The sequence below is a fragment of the Balaenoptera musculus genome, chromosome 13 (genome assembly GCF_009873245.2).
Source record: "Balaenoptera musculus isolate JJ_BM4_2016_0621 chromosome 13, mBalMus1.pri.v3, whole genome shotgun sequence".
NCBI lineage: Eukaryota > Metazoa > Chordata > Mammalia > Artiodactyla > Balaenopteridae > Balaenoptera > Balaenoptera musculus.
Window position 1 is genome coordinate 12,128,618 of NC_045797.1, and position 22,488 is coordinate 12,151,105.

Consider the following 22,488-nt stretch of genomic DNA (forward strand, 5'->3'; position numbering starts at 1 on the left):
TTAATTTTATTTCAATATGCAACCAAGAACCACTGCCCTGGTGGAATTCCTCATTTTTGGTTGACTGCGTTTTGTAATATTAACTTGTTTGTAAATAAAGTTCTGAAAGTTGTTGACCCTATTTCTGAAGCCCCTGATGATCTAGAATTTACAGAGTCTGGGAGCCTATGAGTGTCACAGTAGTATTTCTTTCTAACCCAATGAATATTTACCAGTGAGGTGGTGACATATGAAACAAGGTCAGATCTAAGTAATTTACATCCTTTCCTCCTTCTCTGATGGGCCAGAAATTATGGGATGCAAGGTGTGTCAGTTCAACTGGACAGAAGGAAAGGGTGTCACTGTAAAAAGCATTAAGCAGCAAAAATGTCAAGGACATGGACAAGTTTGTGCAATAAGGGGACCTGCCCTCCTGAGTCTTCCAAGGCCAGAGGCCTGGACACTGCCACTGGGACTGTGCTGGCTGCGGAGCATGTCCAAAGTCAAATCTCTTACTTCCCAGGAGAAGACATTGAAGATAACACGGTGACCTCGATACAGCAGTGTGAGGTGCTGGCGAGAAAAAGGGGGGAAATGCAGATCGGAAAAATGGAGAAAGAGAACAACTCCAAAGATTCTGTACCCAGCAGAGCGTGAGCCCCAGGGAACCAAGTCCAGGGAAGCATATTTACATATGTTCTTAAGACATGTAAAGGCAAGACTTTAAAAAAGAAGATGGTAAATAAAATAGTACTAATTTAAATGGATATAACCTATACAGAATAAAAATGACAATATGTTTCTTCCTGTCTGATGATACAGTAAAATAGTTTTGCTTTTTCTGCTTCCTTTTCCAGTAATAATTCTCTAAACTGCCTGCAGTCTTTAGGATGTCTTATTTTCTTTCATTTTGTGGTAAAACTGAGAATCCTAATGATTCCGTGTTCAATGCTTTTGTTGAGAGAATGTTTAGCTTGATGTCATCACATTGGCCTGACACCAGGAATCAGTGTGATGTGTGCCTTCTGAGAGTAGAACTTCAAGGCAAAGTGAATTTTATGTAATAGAGTAAAAGTGATAAAGTAAAACAAAACAAACAAACAAAAAACAAACAAAAAATCCTCATTTAATTCTTTACATTTCAAGAAAAGGAAAAGTGACCAAAATGCACATTATGAAAGCCTCAATATCACAGGTAAGTAAATCACATCTCTTTTTAGCAAAATGTGTCCAGGACACTTAGCAAGTAAGATCTTTTCATTTTCTTTGGTAAGGAGCTTATATACTGAATGGGATTTGCCACAATTTACATTTGCACTCTCTGCCGAATATGCAGATAAATAAGCAAAGTCTAGTTTGTATTTGTATAAGAGATCAGCAATTTTTTGTTTTATGTTTTCTGCAACTTCAGGGCAACCTTCATAGAAATTAAGAAATGATTTGAAACTCCAGTTTTCATAAAAAATGTACCTAAGAGCTAAGGGGAACATTTGTTGTGGCTGCAATGCCTCAGTTGAGTCACTGTAGAACGTATGATCATTGGTGAGATCCGATGGAGTCAGTTTTGCACTCTAAGGGGCCAACACATCTGTTATGCTCTAGAGTTTACCCTTTTGTTGGCCCACAAGACATTTTAGTTGCAATATCTGAATGAGGAAATGTAATTCTACTCAGTTTCATAGAGCAGTCAAGGGAACAATACACTAATCGTACATGTTTGTGTCAATTCAACGGCTGCTGTTTTCAGCTGAGCTTTGGTGTCTTTTGGGGAGACAAACAAGCAAACAAACACACTGGCTTTTTTTTTTTTAATAAATTTATTATATTATTTATTTATTTATTTTTGGCTGCGTTGGGTCTTCGTTGCTGCACACCGGCTTTCTCTAGTTGCGGTGAGCTGGGGGCTACTCTTCGTTGTGGTGCGCGGGCTTCTCGTTGCAGTGGTTTCACTTGTTGCAGAGCACTGGCTCTAGGCGCACAGGCTTCAGTAGTTGTGGCTCATGGGCTCTAGAGCGCAGGCTCAGTAGTTGTGGCGCACAGGCTTAGTTGCTCTGCGGCATGTGGGATCTTCCCGAACCAGGGCTCGAACCTGTGTCCCCTGCATTGGCAGGCGGATTGTTAACCACTGCGCCACCAGGGAAGTCCCAACACACTGGCTTTTGATAGATTTAGAAGTACTTGCCTGTCTCATCCTGAACTTGTGAGATTCAATCTCCACATGTGCTTTCATATACTCTTTTCCACCATGTGCAATCCCCAATTTTTTTCTGCATAGTGTGCTGTATGATCTATTTTGGTTACTTACGTTCCTAATCCAGTTATATATGTCCTTCCATTTGTCATAAAATAACATAAACATTTAGTCTGTGTCTTATGTGTTATCTGGGTCATGCTGGCATTGGTACTATAATTATTCTCATTTTCATTATCTGAACTCCTAGAAAACAAAGTCACGATATTCACAATGTTAAATATTAAACTATCACTGTCCCAGTCCAAAGTACAACAGGTAATCCACAGAGACAGAGTATTAACATACAACTACAATGTACTTGTTACACATTTAAGTTGCATCATTCAGAGTGATGCAGCAATGGAGGATTCAGTACTCTGAGTCAAATTATAGATTGGGAGGAAAACAACAACGACAGTGGCAGGGAATTCCCTGGCGGTCCAGTGGTTAGGACTCTGCACTTCCACTGCAGGGGGCCCGGGTTCAATCCCTGGTCAGGGAACTGTGATTCCGCAAGCCGTGCTGCGCGGCCAAAAAAAAAAAAGGCAGGTGGTCAACTTCTGAAATTTAATCTCCACTCAGACTTCTCTGCCAAACTCCAGACTTGCATATCAATTGCCTACCCAACGTTTCTTCTTCTTTTTTTTTTTTCTTCATTGAGGTGCGCAGGCTTCTCATTGCAGTGGCTTCTCTTGTTGCGGAGCACAGGCTCTAGGAGCCCATGGGCTTCAGTAGTTGCAGCACGTGGGCTCATTAGTTGTGGCTCTCGGGCCCTAGAGCGCAGGCTCAGTAGATGGGGCGCACGGGCTTAGTTGCTCTGTGGCATGTTGGATCTTCCCGTACCAGGGCTTGAACCCGTGTCCCCTGCATTGGAAGGTGGATTCTTAACCCCTGCGCCACCAGGGAAGTCCCAATGTTTCTATTTTTTTTTTTTAAATGATCATAAATGGGTCAGTAATAGAAATGTGTTTGGCTTTTTTTTTTAAATTAATTAATTAATTTATTTTTATTTTTGGCTGTGTTGGCTCTTCGTTTCTGTGCGAGGGCTTTCTCTAGTTGTGGCAAGTGGGGGCCACTCTTCATCGCGGTGCACGGGCCTCTCACTATTGCAGCCTCTCTTGTTGCGGAGCACAGGCTCCAGATGCACAGGCTCAGTAGTTGTGGCTCACGGGCCTAGTTGCTCCGCGGCATGTGGGATCTTCCCAGACCAGGGCTCGAACCCGTGTCCCCTGCATTGGCAGGCAGATTCTCAACCACTGCGCCACCAGGGAAGCCCCCAATGTTTCTATTTTTATGTCTTGAAACATCTCAATATTACCGTGTTCAGAGCTGAGCTTCTGATTCTCCTCCTAAAACTGTTGCACTCCTGCCTTCCCTAACTCGGGCAGATCCATTCTGCCCGCTGCTCAGGCCAAAGACCTTGGGAGCCTCCTTAACCCCGCTTTTCTTTCACACCCAATATCCAGTGCATTTGGAAATCCCATTGGCTCCTTCTTCAAAATATATCCACAATCCCTCTACCTCTCAGTACCTCCTGTTACCAAATCCAGCAGGAACCACCATCCCTCACACCTGGGTTTCTGCACAGCCTCGTCCCTGCTCTCCAAGCTTCTCCTTCCTCCCACCCTGAGTGTGTTCTCAATACAAAAGCTAGAGGGATCCTTTTAAATATGTAAGTCAGAATATCTGTCACTTCTCCATCTGAAACTGTGCAAAGGTATATCATCTCAGAGCAAAAGCCAAAGTCCGTAGGGTAGCCTGTGACGCCCTGCGCCCTTTGGGCACCCTCCTCCTCATTCCTTCTGACCTCATTTCCTTCCAAGTTCCCAGCCACGTGGTCTCATTCCTGCTCTTCGAACACTCCAGGAGTGGCCCTGCCTCAGGGCCTCTGCTTAATTCTGCTGGGAACCTTCTTCTCCCAGAGAAACATGTGACTGTCACCTCTAAGTCTTTTCTCAAATGTCAACTTCCTGCCACCCTACTTAGCACAGATACCTACCTCTTGCCCTGCGCTTCGGATAACCAGCTCTTTTCCTTTTATCACCTCTTCGCCTACCTTATTTATTAGTATTATTGCTTACGGTCTGTCTCTCCCACTCGAATAGGCAGGAATCTTTGTCTCATCTGTTCATTGGTATAACCAAAGCCTTGAGGATAGTGTCTGATAGGTGCTCAATAAATATTTTATTATTTTATTTTATTTTATTTTTGGCCGTGCTGCATGGCCTGTGGGATCCTAATTCCCCCACCAGGGATTGAACCAGTGCCCCCTGCAGTGGAAGCTCAGAGCCTTAACCACTGGACCAGCAGGATCTCCCTCAATATATATTTTAGAATGAACGAAGGAGGTGATCACCATGCTCTCTTCAGGTCACAGCCTGGGAAGTGTGGCTGGAGCTGTCGTGGTGAGGTCCGGGGCCCCGGAGTGGCGGTGAAAAGGTAGGCTGAGGCCTCAGGGCCCAGGGGTTCACTGTTGCGCTCCCTCACCTCTGCCCTAAGTGGCTCCAGTCTGTTTATCAAGGTTGCATCATCGTCTGGGGAAGAAGTTTCACTGGAAATGCAAGTATCATCTTATTTTGAAAGACAGCCAGATCCCTCCAAGTTGCTCAGATCTGTAGGCAGGCTGTGCTAAATCAGGTGGTAGGGAATGCCCTCTGAGAAGATGACATTTGAGCAAAGACTTGCTACCAGGTCCAGGGCATGGGATCGAATCTCAGTGCAGAGAGAGGGGAGGGGGCAGCAATGAGATATGGTAAAAATTTGTTTCTCTGCTCAACCTAGTAATGCTGTAGGGCTCAGAGACCTCCACGTGACCTTCTGCACACGTCAAGCAGATGAAGGAAGAGAGAGAGCTAGAGGATCATGGAGAGGTTTTTTAGGGGCCAGTTCTGGAAGTGCTGGTGTACATCACTACTGCCACCAACCAGAACTCGGCCCCACCTCACGGCAAGGGATGCTGAGAGATGTAGCCTACTTGTGTGCTCCAGAGGCAAAGCAAATAAGCTCTCAGCACTGTCTTTGCCACATAGGTACCCTGCATAATTCGGGGACAATACTCAGGGCTGTAGAATAAGTAGAGTACCAGGCACACACTGGTGTGGATGGGAGAGGTGTGTGGCCTGGAACAGCCTTTCTGGAAGGCAATGTGGAAGAATCTTGTTCCCTTTGTAGGAATTTATGCTACAGAATCATGAGTGTACAGATGTAAGTGTACAAGAAAGCATCCAGCAATGCATTTCACAGTAATAAAAATTGGAAACATTGGACAAAAAAATGGGTTGCAGGTCATTTAAAAACAAAGACAGGGACTTCGTCGGCAGTCCAGTGGTTAAGACTCTGCACTTCCATTGCAGGGGGCATGGGTTCGATCCCTGGTTGGGGAACTCACATCCCACATGCCACGTGGCATGGCCAAAAACAAATAAACAAAGACAGATCTTCTTATATTGTCATCTGAACTGATGTCCAATAAAATGCAAATTGTACTGTAATTATAGTGTGATCTCAGGAAGAATATTTATACATTAATTTTTAAAATACATAGTATTTGCACATGGTACAAAAATTCGAAAGGTAGAAAAGGCTATCCACTGAAAAATCTCCCTGTCACCCCTGCTCCGGGTCATCAAGTTCATCTCCTTACAGGCAACCTATGCTACCAGTTTCTTGTATATCTTTCTAGGAGCATCTTATGTATACACCAGCAAAGGCATACATATGTGGGCACATTCCCACACACATGTATGTGTATCTTGATCCTCCTTTTTTATGCAAATGCTAACTTACTATACATATTTTTTTTCAAAACAATTTTTTACTGAAGTATAGACTTACAATGTTGTATTAGTTTCAGGTGTACAGCAAAGTGATTCAGTTATATAAGAGTATTTCACATTCTTTTCCATTTCAGGTACTACAAGATACTGAATATAGTTCCCAGTGCCACACAGTAGGTCCTTGTTGTTTATCCATTTTATACATAGTAGTGTGTGTATGTTAATCCCAAACTCTTAGTTTATCCCTCCTCCCAACTTTCCCTTTGGTAACCATAAATTGGTTTTCTATGTCTGTGAGTCTATTTCTGTTTTGTAAATAAGTTCATTTGTATCATTTTTTTTTAGATTCCACATATAAGTGATATGTGATATTTCTCTTTCTCTGTCTGACTTACTTCACTTAGTATGATCATCTCTAGGTCTTTTTTCACCTAAAAATTTAACTTCTTGATCATTCCATTATGAGTACCTAAATAATTCTCTCGTTCTTTTTATGGCTACATAATATTTCCTTTTATGGATATAAAGAATGAGTTATACTTAAAATTAAGTGTTCTCAGCCCATATATACATAGAACTATATGCAAAATATCCTCAAACTCTTCACAGCTCTTGCTAAGGCCGCAGTGACCTCCACATGCAGTGAGCACTTTTCAGTCCTCCTCTTGGCCGCTCTTGATGGGTTGCCTTCTGACAAAGACTCTGCTTGATCAAACTTGAGTCAGTTTCCCCCAGGCCCTCTTTTTGATTAGGTCTCAACCTTGGCTGCCATCCTGTGTCTGGCCTGCCCAACCCAGTCTCAGCAAAGAATTCTGCTAAGTTGGTTTAGGAAGAATTCCCTCATCTTTGACATCTGATCAAGTTCCTCATGCCCCACCTTTGACGTCTAAGTCCTTCACCTGCCTGAGCAAGAATTCTGTTAGGTCAGTTTTGCAAGAATTCCTTGAAGTCTCCTCTTAGTCAGTTTCCATCCACTGAGCCCTTCACGCTGCCCTTGGCTCTAAATCCCCCTTGTCCTTGTTGTATTCAGTGTTGAGTCAGATATCTCTGCCCTACTGCAGTACTCCTATTGCAACAGTCCTGAGGAAAGCCTTTTTTTTTTTTACCATTTTCACAAGTGTCAGTATTAAGCTTTAACCTTGCTCTTTTAACCATTCCCTGAAACTCCTCTTCCCTTGTCTTTCTGTACACACCTTTCAGGCCTCCTCCTGCCTCTCTGGCCATCCCTCCACCCACTCCCACCCCTGGCGGTATTCTTCAAGGCTTGAACCAGGCCTCTTCTATTCTCTACTCTCTGCAGTGATATAATTTCTTATAGAGAATTGCAAACAATTCGTTGGGTCACAGATGGTTTCCTTCAGCCCAGGCCTCTGCCACAGGCCTTCCCCCGACTACATGGATTTTTCCCAGATTTTCCAAGGGAACACTCACCATCCAGAACTAAAGGCATCATCTTCCCAAGCTTGTCTGTCATTTCCTTTGGCCCCCTCGCTCTTTCTCACGGCCATGTCATTGCTCCTGGGCCTGGAGGGCTCTTGCTCACCATGGCCAGTGTGCTTAGTTAATTCCTTCTCATCATTCAGACCTGAGCTCAGCCCAGAGTCCCTTAGAGAGTCTGCTCTGTCCCTGCCCTCCTCAGAGGCCAGATTCCACTTCTGTATGTTTTCACAGCAGTGCCATAAGCGTCTCACTTGTGGCCCCACTTGAAAGAGGGAACCTCAGGACGATCCACATTGAGAGACAGTCTGCAGAATGAGTGTCTTGGACTCTTCAGAAACATCAGTGTCGTGAAAGACAGAAAAAGTCCAGGGACTGGTGCTAAAGAGACATTGCTTGGGCCATCCATCTCTAAGCCATTATTGGGATAATTGGGGATATTTGAATATGGACTGTATATTAGACAATAAATGTTAAGTGCCTTGGGTTTGATAATGATATTGAGTTAATAAATGAGAATTATAGGGAATTCCCTGGCAGTCCAGTGGTTAGGACTCCGAGCTCTCACTGCCTTGGGCCCGGGTTTGATCCCTGGTTGGGGAACTAGGATCCCACAAGCCGTGTGGTGTGGCCAAAAAAAAAAAAAAGTTGCTTAATATATGAGAATTATATAATATATAAGAATTCTTTAGGAGATACACGTTAAAGTGTCTAGGGGTGAAGTCTCATAATAAATGCAACTTATTCTCAAACAGTTCAGAAAAGAAATGTGAGTGTATATATGTATATACCTATAACTATAAGTATTACATATACATCTATACCTATCATTCACATATGTATATTTATACATATGTACACATATATACATACTATATATAAACATATATCTATATCTATCTATCTAGAGAGAACAAATGTGTCAAAAGGTTAATAATTGATACATCAAGGTAAGGGATATACTGTATTATTTTTGCAACATTTTGTAGGTTTGAAGTTTTCCAAAATAAAAAATTGGAGGAAAATCAGTGAACATGTAAAGTATAAAAAGCTTTGGGGAAGAACTTCTTGATAACAGTCATTCAGGCCATGTTGTCATCCTTTTGTTTTCATCTACAGTCCAAAAAGATTGACTTTTCTGGGCTTCCCTGGTGGTGCAATGGTTCAGAATCTGCCTGCCAATGCAGGGGACACGGGTTCGAGCCCTGGTCCGGGAAGATCCCACATGCCGCAGAGCAACTAAGTCCATGCGCCACAACTACTGAGCCTGCGCTGTAGAGCCGGAGAACCACAACTACTGAAGCCCACGAGCCTAGAGCCCGTGCTCTGCCACAACAGAAGCCACCGCAATGAGAAGCCCACGCACGGCAACAAAGAGTCACCCTCCTTGCTCACTCCAACTAGAGAAATCCCACGTGCAGCAACAAAGACCTAACGCGGCCAAAGATAAATGAATTAAATAAATGAACTTTTTAAAAAAAGATTAACTTTTCTAAAAAAAAAAAACATCTGAGACACAACTTAATGATTTAAAGTACAATCCAGTTTATAACACCTTAACTTAAACGGCTCAAGATCATAGAGATATAGTTTATTCTTTCTAGTTCTGAAGTTGGACACAGACTGTGCATGGGTTTATTCTATTATATTTTAAATAACAAAATAAATAAAGCAGGCCATGCATAGAATAGTGATGACAGTATTATGGAAAAAAGATTTTGCTTGGTCCAAGTCTGAGCTCTTGAGGTACAAAAAGCAGAAAGGAGGAATAAATAAAATTAAAATCTGATGTTAATGAAACAGGAAATAAAAAAGCAAAAAAAAAAAAAAAAAAGGCTTAAAAGGATGAATTCCAAGTTGCTTCTTCAGGAGCCTGACTAAGGAAAAAGAAAGTAAAAAGTTAAAAGAGATGCATTAGAAATTAGAAAGGGGGGCTTCCCTGGTGGCGCAGTGGTTGAGAGTCTGCCTGCCAATGCAGGGGACACGGGTTCGAGCCCTGGTCTTGGAGGATCCCACATGCCGCGGAGCAACTAGGCCCATGAGCCACAATTACTGAGCCTGCGCGTTTGGAGCCTGTGCTCCGCGACAAGAGAGGCCGCGATGATGAGAGGCCCGTGCACCGCGATGAAGAGTGGTCCCCACTTGCCGCAATTGGAGAAAGCCCTCGCGCAGAAATGAAGACCCAGCACAGCCATAAATAAATAAATAAATAAACCCAAAAAGTTAAAAAAAAAAAAAATTAGAAAGGAAATGTAACCAGAAATTGTCTGGAAACTACTGTGTGCCACTCTATTACAAAAATTTCCTGGGCTTCCCTGGTTGCACAGTGATTAAGAATCCTCCTGCCAATGCAGGCGACATGGGTTCGAGCCCTGGTCGGGGAACTAAGATCCTGCATACCAAAAAGTAAAACAAAACAAAACAAACACCCATATACCCTTTACTCAGATTTACTTATTGCTAACATTTTGCCTTATTTGCTTTATTGTTTGTTTTCTATCTCTCTCTCTCTCTCTATGTTCTTAACTTTTTTTTTCCCTGAACAATTTGAGAATAAGTTGCAAACATCATGGCCTTTAACTCCTGGTGTAATACAAAGCGCACTGGTGAGGGAGCTTCTGGTAGCAATGAGAAATTCAGTGGTGGGGTCCTCCATAGGCTGGGGTGATGGTAAGGCATGGTACCACTGAACTGGACTGTCTTGTGTTACTGGGAATAACAGGATTCTGAAAAAGCAGAGGCAGGTGGGGTTACTTAACTGTCAGAAATGTGGACATAATTACTGGAATGGGCAGCAAGCTTGAGGTAGCAACCAGGGATCTTGATACACAGAGATCTGTGGCAATGACTAATGATCCATAGTGTCTTTGGGAAGGAGATATGACGGCATCTGAATAGAGTATTGTTTGGTTGTATAACCAGAAAACATGGAGAGCTAGGGAGCTGAAGCCTGATGGCCTTCACTACAGTGGAAAATCACAAGTTCTCACCCAGTTTCTAGATCTGAGTCAGTTCTCAGACTGACAGATGGGCAGTCCAGTTCCCTGTGGGGAAGGACTTGGAAAGGCCACTGCAAATATGCACAATATTCCTCTAGTTCCTCCTTAAAGGGACTCATGGCCATTTTCTAGAGAAACTGTCCACTACGGAAAAGGGAATTCCTAGATTTCTCGAGGGCTGTGAAATACTGGGTTCTGAGGTGACACCAATACCAGGGGATCTGAAATGCCATTGTGGTTCCCCTGGCTGGAATGAGGCTGAGAGATGAAAGGTAATAAATGAAATCCTGACTCATGTTTGTCTCACTGTGGGTCTAGTGGGCCCACAGATCCATCCTGCTGTTACATCTCCTAACTGTAATGGATTAAGAGCTAGCAGAACTCACATATTGGTTCCCTCACCAATTATGTTAGGGAAAGCCTAGGGTGTAGTGACAAGACAGTACATAAAGAATAATATCCTATCAGGGGTGGAATTGCAGAGATTAGCACCTATATCAGACTAAAAGATGCAGGACTCCCTATCATATACCTATTTGGTTCTCATGAATATAAAAAAACAGATAGATTATGGTGGATGGCTGTGGATTTCCATCCACTTAACCAAGTGATAGTGCCAATTGTAGTTGCTGAGCTGGATCTTTTCTTTTTTTATTTATTTATTTGGCTGCGCTGGGTCTTAGCTGCGGCATGCGGGGTCTTTAGTTGTGTCATGTGAACTCTTAGTTGCAGCATGTGGGATCTAGTTCCCTGACTAGGGATCGAACCCAGGCCACCTGCATTGGGAGCGCAGAGTCTTAGCCACTGGACCACCAGGGAAGTCCCACTGAGCTGGATCTTTACCTGAACAGATCAATACAGATTTTGGCACTTGGTATGAAGCTATTGATCTGGTAAATGCATTCTTTTCAATCTCCATCATTAAAAAGGCTCAAAGACATTTTGTTTATATGTGGGAAGGCCAGCAGAATACATTGACTGTCTTGCCCCAGTGCTATATTAACTCTCCTGCTTTCTGTTACAATATTATCCACAGAGACCTTGATCATCTTGATATTCTACAGAACATGATACTAACTGAACTTTGTTGAACAAAATATGGTAAGTATTCTGGATGCCCAGATGCCAACTAGTGGGAAAAAAGACTCCCTCAGAATTCAAGGCCTTTGCCACATTGGTGAAATCTTTAGAGGTCCACTGGTTTGGGACAAGATGCTGCACCTTATGCACCCCCTATCACTATGAAAGGGACAAATAGTATAAAAAAGAAAAATAGTATTTTTTGGAGCTCTTTGGATTTGAGGCATCATACATCACGTTGGAAATACAGCACTGATTCATTTATTTCCTAGTTCAAATAATGTCCAGAGCAAGAGGAGATTTGCAGTAGATCCAGAATATAGGGCAAATTGCCTGCTCCTTGGCCATTGCAACTTAGCAGGACCTGTGGTGCCCAGGTATCCTTGATAGGTAAAGATGCCATGCAGAGTCTCAGGAAGGTCCAGTAGGAAGTCTACAGCACAGACATCTAGGGATCTGGAATGAGGTTCTACCTTCTGTAACAAAGAACTATTTGCCATTCATTTGAGAAGCAGCTCCTGTAATGCCACTGAGCCCTAAAAGGGACTTTGAAATTGATCATGGGGCATCCGATGACTTTGCAACTGGAGCTGCCTTTCACGTTGCAGCAACAGTTCATCATATAAGGGAAATGAACAGGTCCAGAGAACACAAGTAAGTTAAATGGATAAATGGTCCAGATCCCTATGTCATCCACCTCTGTTGCACTGACACCATTCTCTCAGCTCATGCATATAACCTCAGGGGATCTGTATGATCCACTGACAAAAGAAAATCTTGGGCTTTCTTAGTGTGAGCTGAAATGGACAGCTACCACATTACAGCTCTACTCAAGGTGGCCTTAAAAATAGCAATGAGGGGCTTCCCTCGTGGCGCAGTGGTTGAGAATCTGCCTGCTGATGCAGGGGACATGGGTTCGGGCCCTGATCTGGGAGGATCCCACATGCCGCGAAGCAACTAGGCCCGTGAGCCACAATTACTGAGCCTGCGCGTCTGGAGCCTGTGTTCTGCAACAAGAGAGGCCGCGATAATGAGAGGCTCGCGCATCGCGATGAAGAGTGGCCCCCACTTGCCGCAACTAGAGAAAGCCCTCGCACAGAAACGAAGACCCAACACAGCCATAAATAAATAAATAAATAAATAAATAAATCCAAAGTTTTTTTAAAAAAAAGACAACTTCCATCTCGCTTACACCTTTGAACTTCTTTAAAAAAAAAGCAATGAGGAGAAATCTTCCCAGCAATCAGAGCTGTGAGTAGTGTATATTGACTGAAAAACAACAAAAACCAAAACATACAACCTGAAATTATGTTTTATTTGGGGGCCATATTGAGGACTATAACACAGGAGACAGCCTCTCAGATAGCTCTGAGCAACTGTTCCAATGAGGTAAGAGAGGAGCCAGGATATTTAGGAGTTTTTGTTGGAGAAAAAAAAAAAGAAAACCAAACCCATGTAGCTGAACATCAAAAAATTACTGCTAATCACAAAAAAAACAGACAACTTAATGAATTTAGTGCTTTTCTATGTATGGGAAGATGCAAGAGTCTGCATCATTGAAATCATTCGTTTGATATGCATCTTAACTATCTAAAGCCAGTGTCTATTTTTCTCCATCCTGAAGAATCCCCCTCAGGGAGCACCGTGCAGAGGGTGATGGCCTGATGGCAGGCAACGTTCTTAGTTTACGGGAATGGAAGGAAACAAGTTTTGTCCACATATACTTTGTATTTCAAGAGAAGAGGTCTGAAGTAGGTATGTGTATGGACTCCTGAGCTGTGATGAGTAGTTTGTCTAGTAGGTCAGGGACCTAGAAGGAGTAAGATGGGAAGATTAGAGACAAAGGGGTCTGAGGAGGAGGATGAACCTGTGTGCATGAGCACAAGATGTGTGTATCTTTGTGTTTCAAGTCAGGGCCCACCAAAAGCATCCACATCAGAAGATGCACTCAGCAGCCGTGTGGGCAGGATGACATATCTGGTGGATATCAGCTAGGCTCTGTCTCTTATAACTCCATTGCTTGTGTGATTCACGGCATGGGCTCCATCTGTCCAAGGCTGATCTAACTTAACATTTACCATGTCACCAACTGTGCCACGTGGTACCATCCCTTGGAGGAAAACAGCCAGCCTCTTGGTGGCAAATTGATTACATCTGATCTCTTCTATTCTGGAGGGGACAGTGATTCATTCTTACTAAAGTTTAAGCCTAACTCCACACGTGGTTGTAATTCACTGCCTGAAGTGTCTCTGCCAGCACCACTGTGAAGGCTCACTGAATGCCTGATTTTCCTTGAGTTTGAATGACACATAACCATGGGTACCTAATAACGGAACCCACTAGTTCTACCATATACCAGACCATCCAAAAGTAGTCAGCCAGGTAAATGTTTGGAATGCCCCATTGAAACCTCAGCCCTGGCACCATCTTGGGAACAACATTCAGGGATAGGACATTCTTCTTCCTCTGGGGATGCAGTCTATGCATTGTACCAATAACCAGAATATACAGGTTCTGGAATCAAGGGGTAGAATGAAGAGTGCCTTTTCTCACATTGACTCACAATGAGTAGGTTGCCAACTTGCAACTTGAGGCTCTACTGGATCCAAGGGCCTGGTTCACGGAAAATGAATGCTTGTTCCAGCGGATGAAGTAAGGTTTCAGCTTCTTTGGATTTCTTTTGTCCTTTTTGCAACTTCTTAAGTAGGATACTTACATGGATCTTGAATCTTCAGCCTTTATTTCTCTCTTACACGAGCATTTAAGGCTATAAATATCTAAAGAGTGTTTGTGATATGGTAGTATATTGTCATTATTTTTCATTTCTGCATACTAAGTGATTTCCACAAGAGTTTCTTCTTTAACACATCAGTTATTTAGAAGTTATTTCATGAGTTTCCAAATATGGTATTTTTCTGATTTTCTTTTGGTTAATTCTTTTCTTTTCTCTTCTTTATTAAGAAAGAAGTCTACTTTCTTTAATGTTGTACAGAAAGTATGTGTAGAACCAAAAATAAACATTATCACATTTGTTTACACCACAATCTAGTTTTTCATATTAACTTTACTATTCAAACAACAGAAAGTAGGTGGTAATTTAGGGATTGGGAAAGAGATAAAACCAAAAAGACTTTTCTAGCATGTTTATTCTACACTGTGTATAGCTGTGCTCACAAAGACAGCATCTCCTTTTTTTTTTAAATTTATTTTATTTTTTTAATTGGAGTATAGTTGATTTACAATGTTGTGTTAGTTTCTGCTGTACAGCAAAGTGAATCAGTTATACATATACATATATCTACTCTTCTTTAGATTCTTTTCCCATATAGGTTATTACAGAGTATTGAGAAGAGTTCCCTAAGGAGCCCACCTGCCACAACTAAGACCCAGTGCAAACAAACAAACAAACAAATAAATAAATAAATATATAAGTTCCCTGTGCTATACAGTAGGTCCTTATTAGTTATCTTTTTTTGTTTTGGCTGCTTTGGGTCTTCGTTGTGGTGTGTAGGCTTCTCATTGTGGTGGCTTGTCCTGTTGCAGAGCACAGGCTCTAGGTGTGTGGGTTTCAGTAGTTGTGGCACACGGGCTCAGTAGTTGTGGCACACAGGCTTAGTTGCTCTGCGGCATGTGGGATCTTCCCGGACCAGGGATCAAACCCGTGTCCCCTGCGTTGGCAGGCGGATTCTTAACCACTGCGCCACCAGGGAAACCCAGTTATCTATTTTATATATAATAATGTGTATATATCAATCTCAATCTCCCAGTTTATCCCTCCCCACCAAGACGGCTTCTCTTACTTTTCTGCTGCGCAGGAATTCAGTTGTGTATAAAATTGAACCTGCTCAAAAGCTGGGGGAGGCTAGATATGATGGGTCCATATCTGGGTGTATTGTCATACAGGTCAAACAGTGGTGCAGCTACCATCTCGTAATTTTTAGGGACTGCAAACAAGGCTTTCTCTTGAAGTTGAACCAAAATCAACTTCTTATGTTCCTTAGGTTTTGTAATATGTGCAGGAATCTATGGATACTGAGGAGGCTCAGAATTTGGTCTCCACCAGTTACTAGTGCGGTAATCAATGTCCCCGTCTTGCAGGACTCCATCTTGATGACCCAATAGCTCTGTCATTAAGCATTTTTGTCCGTCGACTTCATCTTCCCCTGGGTTAAGCTACCACCAGGTAATTTGAAGAAATTCTAGCTGTAGCAGCAACACATGGGGTAGCCGGTGCTCAGGGACAGTCAAAACCCCTTCTACAGTCCTCCTCTTGCCAATTTTATCAAGTTCCTCCCTCATGCGCTGAAATCTGGCTGCAACAGAGCTGTACTTCTTCTTTTTTAATTCTTATTATTTTATTTTATAAGTAATATCTGGCCGTTTATTAACCAATGGAGTATATTGCACAACAAACTACCTCACATTTTTCAGGAAGCAAAACCACTACATTTGGAAAGTAAAGACGTCACCCACTGAATTTGAACACAATTAAAATGTGCTTGAAATATTTCTTTGGGGGAGGGGACACAACATTTCCAGTCAATTAAGAGAAGCATTGTAGAGTCCAAGTCTTTTATTTTCTTTACACCCATCATGCCATGAATTCATAGGGAATGGGCTCCAACAGTTCAGACTCATTTTCATTGGTTCTCACGAAGTGTGCTTCTCTGGGCGGAGCAGGCTGGCGCTTCAGGTGAACCCAAGTACCCTTCTCTTTGGCTTCCTTCTTTTTTCTGATCATTTTCCTTCACACATTTCAGGAAGCAATCTCAGCTCCTAGCATGCTTAATATGCTTGCTAGGCACATTACTTCTCTTGGCAAGAATCTTGCCCTTGTTCGTGTACAATGATGCCAACAGCAGGTTGGGTAACGCTGTAGACTCTTCCAGTTTTGCCATGGTAACACTTGTGGGATATTCCTTTTTGAACAGTGTCCAGTCCCTTGATGTCGACATCACCTTTCTTTTTTTTTTTTAAATTTATTTTATTTAATTATTTTTGGTTGCATTGGGTCTTCGTTGCTGCACAGGGGCTTTCTCTAGTTGCGGTGAGTGGGGGCTACTCTTCGTTGTGCTGCATGGGCTTCTCATTTCGGTGGCTTCCCTTGTTGCGGAGCGCGGGCTCTAGGCACGCGGGCTTTAGTAGTTGTGGCGCACGGGCTTAGTTGCTCCGCGGCATGTGGGATCCTCCCGGACCAGGGCTCGAACCCGTGTCCCCTGCATTGGCAGGCGGATTCTTAACCACTGCACCACCAGGGAAGTCCCGACATCACCTTTCTTGTAGATTTGCATGTATGTGGCCAAAGGAACAACTAACTCCATGTTTTCTAAAAGGCCTAGAGAACACGTAGCAGGTGCTCCTCCTCTTTCCCTTTGTGTTGGTCATTTTGGCGAATTACTGGAAGATGGTGGCTCCGACCAAAAGGCCTGAGCTGTCCTTCTCATAAAGGGGCTCTTTTGTACCAAAATGTAATTGGTGAGAGGGTACAGGTTGATGGTGTGCTCTAGGGTGAGGGGCTTGGTCTGCTGGATGTACTTGTTGCTGACCTGGTTGACCCCCCCCGCCCCCCCCACACCGGGGCCAGCGGGTCTGCGACTGATTTGTGGCACCACGCACATGCTGGCGAGCTTGGGCACTGGAGGCAAGGGGAAAGGGAGAGGCAGGGAGATGTTCCCTGTGCCGGCAGAGGTTATCTGCATTCCACTGAACAGCCACCACCCTTCACTAACAGGAGAGCGCAAGAGCTGGTTAATACTTTCTAATTTAATTGAACCAGAGAGTGAATCAGTCTTTTGAGATCTCAAAAGATCTGATGGGGCTTCCCTGGTGGCGCAGTGGTTGAGAGTCTGCCTGCCAATGCAGGGGACACGGGTTCGAGCCCTGGTCTGGGAAGATCCCACATGCCGTGGAGCAACTAGGCCCGTGAGCCACAACTACTGAGCCTGCGCGTCTGGAGCCTGTGCTCCGCAACAAGAGAGGCCGCGATAGTGAGAGGCCCGCGCACCGCGATGAAGAGTGACCCCCGCTCTCCGCAACTGGAGAAAGCCCTCGCACAGAAACGAAGACCCAACACAGCCGAAAATAAATAAATTAATAAAAAAATAAAAAATAAACAAAAGAAAAAAAATTAAAAAAAAAAAAAGATCTGATGAAAATAACCTTGTGGGATCTTTTTTCATAAAAGTTCCCTATGAGATTCACTGTTGTTCTATTTCTACCCAAAAGTTAAGCTTCTTGGTTGCAGAGTTTAGTCAATAGAGTAACGTCTTGATCTGAATATTGCAGAAAGTAATGTGTAAAATACCCCATGGAGGGAATTCCCTGGAAGTCCAATGGTTAGGACTCCCGCTTTCACTGCCCAGGGCACGGGTTCAATCCCTGGTCGGGGAACTAAGATCTCACAAGCCACGCAGGGCAGCCAAATTATTAAAAAAAAAAAAAAAAAATCCATGGAGAGTAGCATTGTGAATTTCTCTTTGTAGTTCTGTCCATTTTCATTTATATACAGTATTTTGACTATTTAGTTAGGTTCACACAAGTTTGTATTTGTTTTATGTTCCTGGCGTAATAAACCTTTTATCATAATGGAGTGATCCTCTTTATCTCTAGTAATGCTTTTTGCATTAAATTCTATTTTGCCTGATAATAACATGGCTACATCTGCTTTCTTTCCCGTAGTTTGTCTAAATACAAGTATATCCTTTTGCATTCCTCTACTTTAGATCTTTCTGAAAATTAAACCTTTAGATATTTCTTGTCAGCAATATAACGCTGTATTTTCTATAATCCATTCTGACAATCTGTTTTTTGTTTGTTCGTTTGTTTTTTGGCCGAGTGGCTTGTGGGATCTTAGTTGCCTGACCAGGGATCGAACCCGGTCCCTGCAGTGACAGCACCGAGTCCTAACCACTGGACCGCCAGGGAGTTCCCTCTTTGTCCTTTTTAAATTAATATTTTTAGTTATTTGTATTTTATATACTCTTTTACAATTTATATGGTAATCAGCGCTTTCTTTGGATTATTTTTTCCATCTTATTTTGGGCTTTATATTGCTTTCTTTTCTATTTTTATTCCTCTCTGGCTGTTTTGGGATCAATTAAATATTTTTTCTAATTACTTTCTTAATTTTTACAAGTATGGGACATATTTTTAGCTTAATAATTTTTACCCTGATATTTTGACATTCATATTTAACTTAGTAAAATCTAAAATGAATAGCTTTACGGTCCTTCAAACCACACCAGGATATTTGAATATATGAACCTCACTTCCTCTCCCTCTTACATGTTCATCTTGCTGTTTTAAGCCCAGCGGACAGTATTATTGTTTTACACTGTCAATGTTCTTCATTCTTTCCTGCATCTCCGATCTTTTTTCTGGATTGCTTTCCTTCTGTCCAAAGTACATTCTTTAGAATTTCCTGAAGTTCTGTTGGGGGCACACCCTCTGCAGTCCTTCCTTGGTGTCCTTGGGGGACTGGTTCTAGGAGCCCCTGGGGATGCTCAAGTCCCTTATATAAAATGGTGTAGTACAGTGAATACAGTCGACTCCCGTATGGGCAGACTTAACTGTCGATCGAAGTACTTGTGCACAAATGACGGAGAAAGAGAATACACGGTAAGGGGAGACCTCAGGTTGTTAAATAACCAGAGACTTTCCTGCTTATTATAACTCGTGACCCGACTGCCTGAAAGATTACTCACGCCTGAAAATGAGCAAGAAGCTGTCTCCAGGAAGAAAGGTTAAAATATTCTTTAGAGAAAATTGGGCAGCTCTGAAGCATCTGCCTGTGTCTGCTGGACTCACAGTAATGCCTCAGGGCAGGTTCAATGTGGGAGGCACAGGCTGAGCCTCAGAGGCTGAGGGTCAAGGACGCCTGGAATGCTGGCAGTGGTGGGAGGGGAGCTTAAGGGCCAACAGGTGGGGAGACGGGAAAAGGCTGGAGGTCCCAGCTTAATTTTAGGCTGGAAGGAACAGGTTTCCTGTTTAGAAAGGCTGGGGAGGAAGTTTTACATTATAAATGCAAATATCTACAGGATGTGATCAGGCCCCAGGGCAGGAGAGAAAGCTGGGTCTTGGGAGATAGACTGAAAGGCCTGCAGAATTAACCCCTTTCATTGTTGTCACGGTCTCTTGCCCAGTCTGTCCTGAGGGAGGAGAAGGGGTACCAGAAGTGAACACAAATCCCCAGAGTTTGCGTTCCAAAAGGGTTGCATGTGAATGCAGTTCCTTGTAAACACTTTTGGTTGTTCTACCCCTCCTTGTGACACTGCATGATAGTTTTTTTTAACCTAACACTGATGTGCTCTCAGGGACCCTAATTCCACCCCAAGCCCTCTTAGACCAGAACCAGAAGGTGGGAGATTTATGCCTTGGGGCAAGACTACTGATGGCTCTGATAAGGATGCAAATAGAGCAATTTGCCAGGTCACTGACCCATACTGCATACCTGATATGCTGTTCGTCTGCCTAAGGAAGACACCTGGGTACCTCTTCGTGCGAGGCAGCTGTAAACACTGGGGCTGTTCTTTGGCTGCCTTTGCGATTGTCCACCGTCTTCTGCTAGGATACATCTGGTTTGTGCTTGAAGTGGATGTGATTAAAGAGGGGTCTGAGAGGCACCTCCACTTCTGCATTCCTTCATCTTTATGGGAGGCACAACTCCCTTCCCCCTCAGGATGTGGGATTATTTGTGACTTATGATTTTGGTCAGGGGAAGCAGGTTCAGAGATTTCCACTTGACCTTGCTCACTGCCATAGCTCTTCCCCACAGGCTAAGGACCATGTAGGGGTTCTTCCAACTGTCAAGCATGTCCATTGCAATTCTGTATTTGTGGATTGGGGAAATGACTGTCAGGTGGATCCATGGACATGGTAGACTCACTAAGGAGGCCTGGTCCAGGACTCCATTATTACCTGGCCCCTGTAATGATGACGTTTCAAGCCTCGGGATTTTTTTTTTTTTTTTTTGGCTGCAACTCGAGGCTTGTGGGATCTTAGTTCCCCAACCAGGGATTGAACCTGGGCCCATGGCAGTGAAAGCGCCAAGTCCTAGTGATTGGACTGCCAGGGAACCCCTAAACCTCGGGATTTCTTTCTTTCTTTCTTTTATAGTTTAGTGTTTTATTTTGAAATTTTTTTAAGTACAAAAAAAACAGAATAAGGCAATGAATACCTATATATGTTTCATCTAGATTTAATAATTGTTAACATTTTACGCATATAATTTCTCTCTCTCCATAAATATGCACATATTAATGTAATCATGACTTTTTCAGAACCATTTGAGAGTGAGTTGATGATATCATGAATCATCACTCCTGAATACTTCAGTATATGTATAGTAAGAACAAAGACATTCTCCTAGATAACCACAATACAATCGTAAAATCCCAAACCTCAGGATTTCAGTGTTAACTCAGATCCTGTATCCAACGGTCCTTGAAATATCCGGTTATGCCCCTATCCTCAGTTTCTAGTGACTTAAGCACATGACCCCCAGGTCCCTTTGGAGAAGGACCAGGGGATCATTACTAGATGCATTTGCCATGATACTGTAGGATCCTTCCATAAGCAGTCCAGCCTCCCTTTCAATCAAAGGTCTGAAAACTGGGCAGGAGATCACATTTTCTTATTGGGATGGCTGCTTTGAGCCTTTATCATCTACCCTGATTCCCTTTAGTTGTGTAAAGTAGGCTGTATCCTGCCCTGTGGGAATACTATGCTCTATTACCATCTCTGCAATTCTCTCTGGGAAGAGACTCCTCTGGCTGCCATGTATTATGTCTGTTCTTGTCATGTGTTTCAGTCACCTCACCACCTTGCTTGGGGCAGTGGAGTGTTGTCACCTGGCCTCTATTTCAGGATTCCATCACCCCCACTAGCAGAGAAGCGCAGTTCCGTCTGTAACAGCATCTCCCACTACCAGCCCCCACCTAGAGAAGGCAGCCACTTCTGAGCTACTCCCTGATGCTGGTGGCCCTTCTCACTAGCGCATCCTTTTCGCTTGGGTAAATAGGATGTTCTCCAGGTCCTCCTGTGGGTTTTCTGTCCTCAGTAGTATATCTACTCCAGCATGCCCACTTCTCTGAGCCTTTGAGCCCTTCACCTGTTATTTGCCATGGTGGTTCTGGCAGTTCTATTTCACTTACTGGGAGCCATGGCTTTTCTAAGCTTCCATGAACCAACGAAATAGAGTGTCAGCACCCTCTCCAGCTCCTTGCTAGGGTGGTAAGTTCTGTACCATACGGCAGTGCTTCCAAATCAATGAGCTCTTCTTTATCCAGCTTTATGTTTTGTCACACCTGATGCAGTACAAGACGAATCCAGTCCCGTGTCTATTCCCCAGCTCCTGCTGGACACTTTGGCCTTGACCTGCAGTTCCTTTGGTGGACAATTCCTTCCCCCCCTCTGCAGGCCCAGTATTTTCTTGTCAAGTGGCAAGCCGTCCCTAAGCAGCTGTGAAGTATCAGGCCTGGCTGAAAGAACAAGCCACTAATAAGGACCTACTGTATAGCACAGGGAAGTCTACTCAAGACTCTGTAATAACCTATACGGGAAAAGAATCTAAAAAAGGGGGGATATATGTATATGCATAACTGATTCACTTTGCTCTGCAGCAGAAACTAACACAACATTGTAAATGTTAGCCATAAGGTGTATCTGGGATCCCACTTGACCCTCTGTGAGATGGCCTCTGGCCAATAAGAATTTAAAAAAAAAGAACGAGCCCATTTTCAGATTAGGCAGTTTATGACTCACACAGAGAGTGAAAGTGAAAAGTCAGAGGTGCCAGATCCTTGTGGTCCTTGTGCAGGGTGACACCAAGACAAAAGGGGTCCAGCGTGGTACCACGGATGATGTCTGGTGCCCAGGCTGTGACGCAGCTAAACAGCTTAGAGCTGGCAGCCGTGCTCTAAGCGGGAGGAGGGGTGGCAGGCAGAATTCCAAGGGGGCCCCCAAGAGTCCACCCCCTGCTGTACAT

General features: G+C 43.4%; 1 non-coding gene and 2 pseudogenes across 1 annotated transcript; 1 reads left to right on the top strand and 2 right to left on the bottom strand.

Annotated features, from left to right (window-relative positions):
- Positions 1 to 2,641: 2,641 nt before the first annotated feature.
- Positions 2,642 to 2,714, top strand: TRNAG-UCC. The gene has a single exon. It is a non-coding gene; the product is annotated as a tRNA-Gly (tRNA).
- Positions 2,715 to 15,323: 12,609 nt separating this feature from the next.
- On the bottom strand, positions 15,324 to 17,122 carry LOC118906307 (annotated as a pseudogene).
- LOC118905983 lies at positions 16,096 to 16,889 on the bottom strand (annotated as a pseudogene).
- Positions 17,123 to 22,488: the final 5,366 nt, after the last annotated feature.